This window comes from Gigantopelta aegis, chromosome 7 (assembly GCF_016097555.1).
Source record: "Gigantopelta aegis isolate Gae_Host chromosome 7, Gae_host_genome, whole genome shotgun sequence".
Taxonomy (NCBI): Eukaryota; Metazoa; Mollusca; class Gastropoda; order Neomphalida; family Peltospiridae; genus Gigantopelta; species Gigantopelta aegis.
Window position 1 is genome coordinate 39,785,163 of NC_054705.1, and position 12,324 is coordinate 39,797,486.

The following is a 12,324-nucleotide window of genomic DNA, read 5'->3' on the forward strand; positions in this document are numbered from 1 at the left end:
TACAGACTTATTTTTTGTTGTTGTGACCTAATTAATTAATTTATATAATTTTATTACACACCAGTGCAAGATATTGCTCATGTCATAACAATCACTCAGTATCTAACTAGTGTAATATTGGCCAGCATGACGTAGATCACTTGCTGACCTAATTCGTAGAAAAAGTAAGTATAGCAGGTCTTGACATATGCTGAAAACTGATTACTTCTGCGTCGTGGCTTGTTTGCAGTTGGTTTGTAGTAAATAAAATATTAAACTAGCATGCCTGTCATACCATTTTTATGCAACTCGTGAAAAGTGTTTGTATCTGACTTGCTTTCCCTCGTCAGATACCAAAACTGTTAATTCAATTCATAAAAATTGTATAACAGGCCAGCTAGTTTAGTATTTTATATATGTGCCACATCTTCATGGGCCGTTTTAACATGGGTTTAATTTTAACCCAGGTCAAATCTGTCGAGTCTTCTCGACATTAAAATAATGTGGCCTATGACGTAACATAATTTTTAGATTGCTTTATGACGTATTATTGTCTAAAATCTAGGCAGTTAATATGTGTGTGTAGATAGGATAGCACATACCACAGCAGTGTTCTCACTGCTCCATTTAAGCGGGGCGGCCCGCCCCGCTATTGCATTTTGCCGCCCTCCTTTCACGTTCTCCGCCCTCCTTTATTTTTCTGCGCCCCTCTTTATTTTCCAGCACCCTACTATATTTTACAGCACCTATATTCCAAATGCACACTTTTTTCCACACAAAAACCCCCACAACAATCAGTCTGCACACTGGACATCAACGGAAGCAAGCCCTGTTGTGTATGAAAAAGCAATTGATGAAACTTTTAAAACAGTTACCGTAATGTACCAGGTAATTTAACAGTATTTTTATCAGCCTCGATTTTGTCCCATGCCTGTATCCATTTGTATGTTTAATACACACATTGACACAATAAAAATTATATTTTATTTAAGCAATGAAAACATTTTAATTTTTTACGGATTCGGCAATCTCCGATTGAAAAAAGCCCCACTTATTTCATGCCAAATGTCAGTTCTGTCATTCTGTTTATTCAGCAGTTCTTTATAAAATATTGTAAACTTTTCTTCTTTTTTTTTTGGGGGGGGGGGGGGGGTATCACCGCTTATAAAAACAACCGAAGTGGTAGTGTTTATCATTACAAACATTTATCGTGGGTGCCAAATAACATATACACCGCCTTTACAAAAACGAAACTACTTGTTTTATGAGCTGGCGATTTTATCACACTGATCGATTCATTCGATGAAATGGAAATAACAAAAATTGTATCCGACATTAGGGGATCACTTTACAAACATCTTTATTGTTTTTCGTATATCTTGAAATCTTTATTAAAATAATATTAAAACTTTGATCGGTTCAGCAAAACCGGAACTGCCCGTGAATGTCAGACTGATAACATCTTCGGTTCAATTAAAAGGCGAGTCTGCTTGTATTTCGTATAAATGTTTTTGCACTTTTTTGTTGGCAAACTAAGGAGTATGTCTTTCCACAAAATCTACCAACACATAACAATATGGTAACCAAGGTCCTCCTTCCCCCCCCTTTTTTTGTGTGTGTGTCTGTTTTAATTTTTTTGAAGTGTGTGATGCCGCATGGCCGCCCTCCTTTAATTTTCACCCAGCGAGAACACTGCACAGCCTTTGATGCACCAGTCGGTGGTGCAATGGCTGGAATGAGAAATAGCCCAACGACCCCACCGACTTGGATCAATCCTAGACCAACCTCACATCAAGCGAGTGATTTACCACTGGGCTACATTCTGCTATTTCATTATTAAGCATGTTTATTAAAATTAACAAAAATACAAAGTGATAGAAAATAGTGTTTATTACATCGATGTGCTTTACAGTCTGTATACAAGTGATGACAACATTTGCGACAGAATGATAAAATAAATGAAATGGAACGAATGACACAGCACATAGTGAAAGAAACAAAAACAGACCGGCCTACATGTTAATTCATAAACCTTTCATAATATTAACAATTTCACAAACAAATCATTTGTACCAATGTACCTCTAAAAGCATACATAAAAAAAAAAGTTCTGTTGATTTTATTTTTTAAGCAATATTGTTTTCCTCATTTTTGTTGTTTGTTTTAAAAGCATATGCTGTCATTCATTCACGCACACGCACGCGCACACTGCTATTCATGCTATGAATTTACATGTACATGAAAAGGATAATATCTGAACAGACTTATAAATAATAATTTTAAAAAATCATTTTTATAGTGAGTTGAATATACATGTAAGTAAATATAAACTTGTACAACAGAGTCTGAAATAAATATTTTATTTATAAGTAGCTGAAAAGTAAAAAAACCTGATTAAATTTTGGTTTATTCTCAATACACATATCTAATTGTAATATATTTGTATATCATTATTATATACTAGTATATATATATTCATATAATCCCAAATTATTAACAAAAGAATTTCATATACATGTATATTGAAGATGTAAATATAACAACTGAATAATTATTAATTATTCTATATTACTTTTTATAAAACTAAACAAAAAACACAGTTTCACATTTTTAATATTCAAAAATATATTTCTCAATAACATTGACAAAGAGTAACTAAGAGATAAATTAAAGCTATGTAACTACCTATAACATAAGATAAAAACTAAAATTACGTAACAAGAAACAATGCACTAATCTATAGATGCATGAAGAAAGAAAGGAAATGTTTAGTTTTATGACGCACTCAGCGCATTGTATTTAGTTATATGGCGTCAAACATATGGTTGAGGACCACACAGATGTATAGAGAGGAAAGCTGCTATCACCACTTCATGGGCTACTCTTTTTTTTCAATTAGCAGCAAGGGATCTTTTTTATATGCACCATCCCACAGACAGGATAGTACATACCACGGCTTTTGTTACATCAGTTGTGGTGTTATAGCTGCATGAGATCAGCTGTTATTAAGGGTTCTTCTAGAACTGATCACGGGCTGGGGCTGGGGCTGGGGGTGGGGGGTGGGGGGGGGGGGGAAGAGATGGAAGGTACCATAATTATTGTTTTATGCCTGTTATTATTTCTCTGTGCATACAAGTATGTGGTAAATAAAACGAATTAAATTGCCAACCATACCATAAATATTTGGTGAATAAATGATGATAATTTGTGATGTAAGATTCAGGTTTAATGTTAAAAAGTTTGTGTTTTGTTTGATGACACCGCTGGAGCATACTGATTTATTTATCATCAGCATATTTTGACAGAGAAAACCCCAATAAATTTTTCCATTAGTAGAAAGGGATCTTTTACATGCATCATCACCCAGACAGAATACATGTAGCTCATAACATGGCCTTTGATATACCTACCGTGCATTTGTTGGAATGAGTAATAGCCCAATGGGTCCACTGACAGGGATCGATCCCAAGCAGACCGTGCATCAAGCGAGCGCTTTACAAGTTAAAGTTTGTTTTGTTTAACGATAACACTAAAGCACATTAATCATTGGCTATCGTATGTCAAACACTTGGTAATTCTGACACGCCAGCAGAGGAAACCCGCCACGTTTTTCCTAATGCAGCAAGGGATCTTTTATATGCAGTTTCCCCACAGACAGGAAAGCACATACCACAGCCTTTGACCAGTTGTGGTGCACTGGTTGGACTTTTCAGTAGAGTGTAATGATGTATATATACAAAATCCAATACAGACAGCAGGCCTGTGAGGATGAAAATGTATGTTTTTGTTTTCTTTACCTACTTCATGTAAATAAAGATAAAACTTTGGCTAATGCTACCCCCCCTCCAAATACATACATAAGAGACTGTGCCTTCTTCACTGGAATTTGTTCCCCCTCCCCTTCTGTAACAAAACAACTAATTATGGGTTGCTGACATCACTATTACGACACAATAAAATGGGAATTTCTCACTTAGATATCCATGCACTTCCCTTAACCCCACATTCGACCGGCCATGGTGGCGTCGTGGCAGGCCATCGGTCTACAGGCTCGTAGGTACTTGGTTCGGATCCCAGTCGAGGCATGGGATTTTTATTCCAGATACCGACTCCAAACCCTGAGTGAGTGCTCCGCAAGGCTCAATGGGTAGGTGTAAACCACTTGCACCGACCAGTGATCCATAACTGGTTCAACAAAGGCCATGGTTTGTGCTATCCTGCCTGTGGGAAGCGCAAATAAAAGATCCCTTGCTGCTAATCGGAAGAGTAGCCCATGTAGTGGCGACAGCGGGTTTCCTCTCAAAATCTGTGTGGTTCTTAACCATATGTCTTGACGCCATATAACCGTAAATAAAATGTGTTGAGTGCATCGTTAAATAAAATATTTCTTTCTTCTTTAACCCCACTTTCCTTAATTTGGTATTTTGGACACAAGTAAAATTACAGAGCACATAGGGCACATTAGGTTTATTAATCATGGATGTCAAACATTTGGTAATTCTGACTGGCAGTGATCAGGGGAAACACACTATGATTTTTTTATGTGCACTTTCCCACAGACGGAGCAGTACATACCACAACCTTTGATATATTAGTCATGGGACACTGGTGGGAACAGAAAAAAACACCAAAAACAAATGGGGAATATCATTAAATATTACAGAAAATAACCTCTATAAACTAAATACCCCTTAAAATAGGATTTTTTTCTTGGTACTATGGATGTCCGTTTTAGAAAGGTTTCACTGTAATTATAGGAGATTAAACGAGCTTTCGTATGATGATTATGTCCCGAGTGGAATAATTTTTAATTGTCACGAGCTTTAGCGAGTTAAAATGAAAATTATTTTACGAGGGACATAAACATGATACAAAATGATAGCGAGTTTAATATCCTATTTATTACCCATAATCAATCTTAATTTACATCACTTGACTTGTTTCATTGACTTTCCTGTACGGTTGTAGTGTACAAATCGATGACATCATCGTGTGACGTCGAATTGTTACGTCCCACTTGTCATTCCAGTGGGACGTATCACTTTTGATGTGTACCAAGATATTTTTAACCATATTATGGGTAATAATTATAGCTTCTAAGTATTAAAATGAGCAACAATACATATTTATATGAGCAGGATTAGTGAGGTTACCTCGTTGATCATCTAGTTTATATCTCTGTTCAAAATCGGTCTGAACTTGCCAATTTTGCATGTGACATTGTTTTTGAAATCATCAGCCTGTACACACTTTTCATGCATAACTAAAACTCTGTAACATCATATACTGATGGAAAGAAATAAGGGAACGCATGGTATTTGAGACCAAATGTAATTCACTACTGGAGTAGTTAAGTCTGTATAAAATACAGAGATATATTGTGAAAAAATGCATGTCAGTGCTGTGGGGTTGACGTCCAGTAACACGGTTAATTTCCTGATACTTGTGGACGAGGAGTTTGGTTGTAGTCAACATTTGATGTTACTACTCGTGTGTTCCTTTATTTCTTTCCATCAGTATATTTTCATATCACGAGAATTTGGCCTGTATAGATGCTTCCCGAGTATAAATAAAATGCTGCAACATTCTACAATGTACATCCATCTGCCTTTAGTTTGTCCTTAATAAGCAATTTAGTTTGTCCTTAATAAGCAATTTAGTTTGTCCTTAATAAGCAATTTAGTTTGTCCTTAATAAGCAATTTAGTTTGTCCTTAATAAGCAATTTAACAGCTAAATATCCTCTAGATATATATATACATTTTAATACATGTACATACACATAATTAAAATTTTACATCACATTTACACACTGACATTTGGCAACGTTCAAAACAGGGATTTATGTTATATGTTATATTATGTTATGTTATAACAAAAACAACACAATGACTTATGCACACCAGTAGTACATGTACATACGTAAATTAATGAATTGTGCCATGCTTCAAAGAAAATAACAAGAAATGAAATGCAATGTAATACAGTAAAATCCTATCAACTCACTGTATTACATATGGGGCTTTTGTCACTCATGATACAAATTATTTTAATTGATTTAATTAAAAAAAAAAATATATATATATATATAACGTGAAAATTCTAAAGATGCCTACAAAAAAGAACATCATCAGAACCAATCACAATGCCACAAACCAAGCTGATATACGTTTTCCCACACCCAAGCTCTAACACAAAGATAATGTTTTCTGAATGTCAGGTGCAAATACAGAGAGACTAATTAGTTAGTGATGTAGGATATCGGCTTTATATCCAGTGACGATAAGAATGGGTAATGTCCCATTCAGCCTAACAGGATAAAGCCGATATCTTACATAATTAACTAGTTATTTTTATCCTGCAGACCATATAAATTAAGGGGGAAGCTGTTATTTCTGTTATTTCACCTACATTGTACGATAACCTAAAGGCCAAATGAGCGATTTTGTAATGTTTTATTTTGAGATATTTTATTGATCAGAAAAAAGTCAAAAGGATTGCACAACAGGCAGATTTTGTAATGTAGTTATGCATGTAATGTCAAAAGTCACAAATCGGCTAGTATACGTTTTTTGGCTTTGTTTCAATTGGTCATCATACCATTAAGCATACTATTACCAATGTAGACTGATTGAAACATGCCATGAAATGTAGAAATGGGTCACAGTTTGTTTGATATATTGCATAGTAATACTACAACACACTTGGCTTATGATCTCATTTCTCCTTCACAAGACCTCACTTCTCCCTAAAGTTCCTCACTTCTTCTCCCTAATGTGTCTACAGGGAGAAGTCACGTCTCCCTATTTTTCTAGCCTACCTTGAACCCTGAGTATAGTATTTTCGGAAACGTATGCCGACATTGGGATTTTGTTTGGTATAGTCCAATCCACAGTGAGATTGATTAACAGGGACTTTCAATCCACAGTGAGATTGATTAACAGGGACTTTCAATCCAAAACACACCAGCATAAAAGTTAAAGTTAAAGTTTGGTTTGTTTAACGACACCACTAGAGCACATTGATTAATTAATCATCGGCTATTGGATGTCAAACATTGTGGTAATTCTAACATAGTCATCAGAGGAAACACGCTACATTTTTCCATTAGCAGCAACAGATCGTTTATATGCATTTTCCCCACAGACAGGACAGCACATACCACAGCCTTTGACCAGCTGTGGTGCACTGATTGGGCCAGGAAAACCCCAGTCAGAGAATGGGTCCACCGAGGTGATTCGATCCTATGATGTCAGCACCTCAGGCGAGCATTCTACAGACTGAGCTAGATTCTGCCACTCTAGCCGTAAAGTTTGTTTTGTTTAACAACACTACTAGAGCACATTGATTGATTAATCATCAGGTATTGGATGTCAAACATTTGGTAGTTCTGACATAGTCCGAGGAAATCCACTACATTTTATCTAATGCAGCAAGGGATCTTTTATATGCACTTTCCCGCAGACAGGACAGCACATACCACAGCCTTTGATATACCAGTCAAGGTGCACTGGCTGGAACGAGAAATAGCTCAATGGGCCCAAGGACGATGGTGGCTGTAAAGAGACGGACTCAAAGTTGCATAATGACCAAAAATATTTATTAATTGTTCTTTTATAATGTTTAGATTATCACATCTCCAAACTGATAAAGAATGAGTGACTGTTTAATAATGGATACACGAAGATTTCTAAAATATATTTTGTATTTTTAGTCAATGAAGATTTTGTACATATTTTATACTACATTTTTTATTTTAGTCTATGAAGATTTTCTATATATTTTATATTATATTAGTCTATGAAGATTTTCTATATATTTTATATTATATTAGTCTATGAAGATTTTCTACATATTTAATATTTTTCATCAATGAAGATTTTTTTTACATATTTTATACTAATTTTTTTAGTCAATGACGATTTTCTATATATTTTATATTATTAGTCTATAAAGATTTTGTACATATTTTATATTGTTAGTTGATGACGATTTTCTATATATTTTATATTATTAGTCTATGAAGATTTTGTACATATTTTATATTGTTAGTTGATGAAGAGTTTCTATATATTTTATATTTTCAGTCCATGAAGATTTTCTATGTATTTAATATTTTTAGTCAAAGATTTATGGGGAAACCAGTTTATGCCGAGTAGCAACACATTACAAAACAAACTACCGTACCACCACAATGGAATGAACTACACAGACTGAGTAATGAAAAAAGACTTTAAAGACTGAGTCATGAGAAAAATACTTCATATTTTCAACAATACAAAAATACATTTGATTAAAATATAAATTGAATAAATTTGCAACAACAGACAATCTGAATCAAATATAAAATATAAATTTTATCAAATTATTGACACTATAGTAAATATCTTTGGCATACATGTATGTTATAATAAAATGAATTTAAATTTGTTTTTGGTTCATATATGGGGTGAGGGGGGAAGAGTAGGGTCCTACCAATAAACCCAGGGATGTGATATTTTCACTTTTTATCTAGTTTGAAAACTGGCTCAGAAGCTTGGTGAGGGTTAAATTTCTTTTAAAACTACTAGCTTGGTACATGTACATGTATTACTTCATAAAGATAAACCTCATACATACGCCACTGTTTACCTTGATGAACTAGCGTGGTATACGAAGTATGTCACACGTATGTGTTAGTGTGTATGTTACAGGTACGTATTCTTACACTAAATAGCAAACAGGTTTCTTCTCATTTGTGTGTATCATGCCATCTGGGTTTGTTCTTGATATAAATTACTCGGGTCGGTCAGTCTGCTGGTCATGTCATTAATATACATAAAATTTGGTTTGTCTGTCTGTCTGTGTGTCTGTATTCAGTCATATACGTTTGGCATATTAAAGTATATTTGGTTTGTCTGTGTGTGCCTGTGCGTGTAGTGTGTGGATGTGTGTGTGTGTTTGTTTGTGTGTGTGTGTGTCTGTGTGCATGTATTTGTGTCTGTGTTTGTCTGTGTGTGTGTGTGTCTGTGTGCGTGTCTGCATGCATGTTGGTCAAATACTTACTATGAAGAATATTAATCTGTCTGTCTGTATTCTGTCATATATCTTTAATATATCATTTTGTGTGTCTGTAATATTGTCACTTTATATCATAATTTTGCTTTATGCTCTTAACAAGCTTGGTAATGAATATTCCTGAGAAATGATCAAAATAATATTGTTAAAATACACATGATCATGCTAGCCAAAGTCCCACATATATATTCTTAATTGACAAAAACCTTTTTTCTTTCTTTTTAAATACCAATCTTTTGAACAGGTACGACCACGTAAACAACATCGGTAATCACTTGCTCTGTATTCTTTGCTAATTTAGCAAAACTAATTTCTATAAAACTAAAACACACACACACACATATATATATATATATATATATATATATATATATATATATATATACACATGTAAACTGGAAAATGAATGAGCATTTCAGTTAATATACAATGTATATACAAACATGAATTACATCAGATACATATAACATAAACACATACGCTGATGGAAAGAAATAAGGGAACAATAGTAAAAACAAATATATGTACTGCAACCAAAAGTCTCACCCAGGGCAAGGCAAGTATTGCGCCCCCTAACCAGTGGTCCGTCAGCACTCCCCCCGAGTCCCTTCCATCAGTCCATGCTATGCCACTGTCTACAGTATCAGGAAGTTGATTGTTTTGCTGGTCATCGATCCCACAATACTGACCTGTCGCGTAGGAAGAGGGGGGTGGGTGGGGTGGTGTGGGGGCCATGCGCCACCCACTTCTTTTTATCCAGTAGCAACAGCGATGGTTTATATATATTTATTTATATATATACATGTACTATGGGTGTGCCCCCCCCCCCCCCCCCCCCCCCACACACACTTTTTGGCACCTTCCTACACCACTGCTGACATTCAATCCCATATTACTAGTACAACTCTTTATCTTATACAGGCTTAACTAATCTAGGGTGTATACTACCAAATCAAATCCCATAGATGACAATAGCAACACATGTGGCTAAAACTCCTACCTGCAGCGTATCAATCGACATAAACGCCACAGATATAAATACTACCACCCCTCACCCTTAAAGTGAATCAGAAAAAATTGGGGGTCAAGTTGCTCATTTCTGAGATAACAGGTAGCATCTATGACTACCCTAGTTCCGCACAAAATCTGAGTACTTTGTTTTACAGGTACCCCATACATGTTTCAAGCACAAGGCTACTTGACACAGTGATACTTGATGAAATAAAATTGCATACATTATTTGCCCAGATAAAACTTTTTTTTTGGACAATCAACACACTCACATTTATCACCAATCACAGGACTTGTGGTGTTCACCTTGAACTTTGACCCAGCAGGAAGTTATTTGGTTTAGTACTACCTACATGTATAGCAGTGCATTAAATCTGGTCTTACATATCATGTTCCCTTATTTTTTTTTCTCAGTATATCAACCATAAAGGTATGTGTACAGAGTGTATACAAACATGATCTACACATTGTAATATAAAAACATATCATTAAAGGCACGTGGTCCTGTGTAAAAACTCTGTATGGTACATCAAACCTGGTGCTCATAAAACTTTTGAGTCTAGACCCGAGACTCTAATAGAGTAACTGAGCTCTGAGATGCTAATGTCATGACAACGCCATACAAAGTGTATGAGAGTAACGTCATTAAAGATTGAGTCTGGACTCTAAAAGTTTTATAAGCACGGGCTCTCGTTGAAAATTCAGTCCTGTATGTCTGGTGTTTTTTCGACCGTCCTAATGTCTTTAAGAGCTAAAATCAATGGAATGATGTGACCGTTTGGCTCACACCATAATTTTCATGAAAGTGGATTTTTATTAGCACCTTCTATCCTGTACCAGCTGCATGTGGGTGGGTGGGTGGGTGGGTGGGTGATGTTTCAGGGCTCAACAGACACATGTACAGGAATTTATTCGGGGTGGGGTCTAGTCTAGTGAACTACGATTATGGGGGGTGTCATTCATACTACCCCAGCCTCGGTGGCGTAGTGGTTAGGTCATCGGTCTACAGGCTGGTAGGTACTGGGTTCAGATCCCAGTCGAGGCATGGGATTTTTAATCCAGATACCGACCCCAAACCCTGAGTGAGTGCTCCGCAAGGCTCAGTGGGTAGGTGTAAACCACTTGCACTGACCAGTGATCCATAACTGATTTAACAAAGGCTATCCTGCCTGTGGGAAGCGCAAATAAAAGATCCCTTGCTGCTAATTGGAAAGAGTAGCCCATGTAGTGGCGACAGCGGGTTTCCTCTCAAAATCTGTGTGGTCCTTAACCATATGTCTGACGCCATATTACCGTAAATAAAATGTGTTGAGTGTGTCGTTAAATACAACATTTTGCTGTTATTTTCATTCATACTACCCAAGAAAATATATTTAAAAAAAGAAGAAAATTTGCTTCAGCTTGGGGATGGGGTGGAGGTTGAGGATACCCCACCTGCACATGCACTAGGTCAAACCCTACTCTGTTCAAAGAATTTTTTTTTTCCCCCCAACATATATTTTCTGGAGTAGCATGACTGAACACCCTCCTAAAAAGTTTGTTAGCCACAGTACAGACCCCTGCATAATTTCCTCCACATGTGACAGTGTATTTAAAATCACCATAATGTGTGATGACTGAAAATACTTCCACTGAACACAGATATAAACTTTTACTCATCTCCACCTCAACTCTCAATACTTTTTAGGGTTGCGAAGAGTTGGGAAAAAGTGAAGGTCGTTACACATATACACTCAGAAATAAATTCCATGTAACTAGATGTGAACAAATTATTATTTCAAACAAGGAACGAAGTTTTCAATAGAAATACCATTACAGTGTTGTGAAAGGACCAAAGTACCTTTAATATCTGTCACACAATTAAAGAGACAGACCCTAGTTTTTAAACACTAAGGCATATTTTTCACCTATACTCTAGTTTCAACCCATAAAGATGGACACTGAGTTTGGTTAATTTACAGACCTGTAACAAATTTGGATACAACAGAGTGAAACAAAAGTCTGTGATGTTGAAATACTACCCTTAAAAATATACCAAAAATGAGACTCCATAATCGTTACTTCTCAGACGCATGTGCGTTTTTAAAAATATGAAAAATGCATTTAGTGGTATTAGAAACACCATGGCCCGTGCTTATAAAACTTTAATAAAGTCCAGACTTTAACGTAACGCTGTTTGAATGGCGTTGCCATGATGTTAAAGTCTGGACTTTATTAAAGTCTAGACTTTAAGGTTTATAAGCACGGGGCCTGGATGACCAGAAAGACTTCAGTTGTA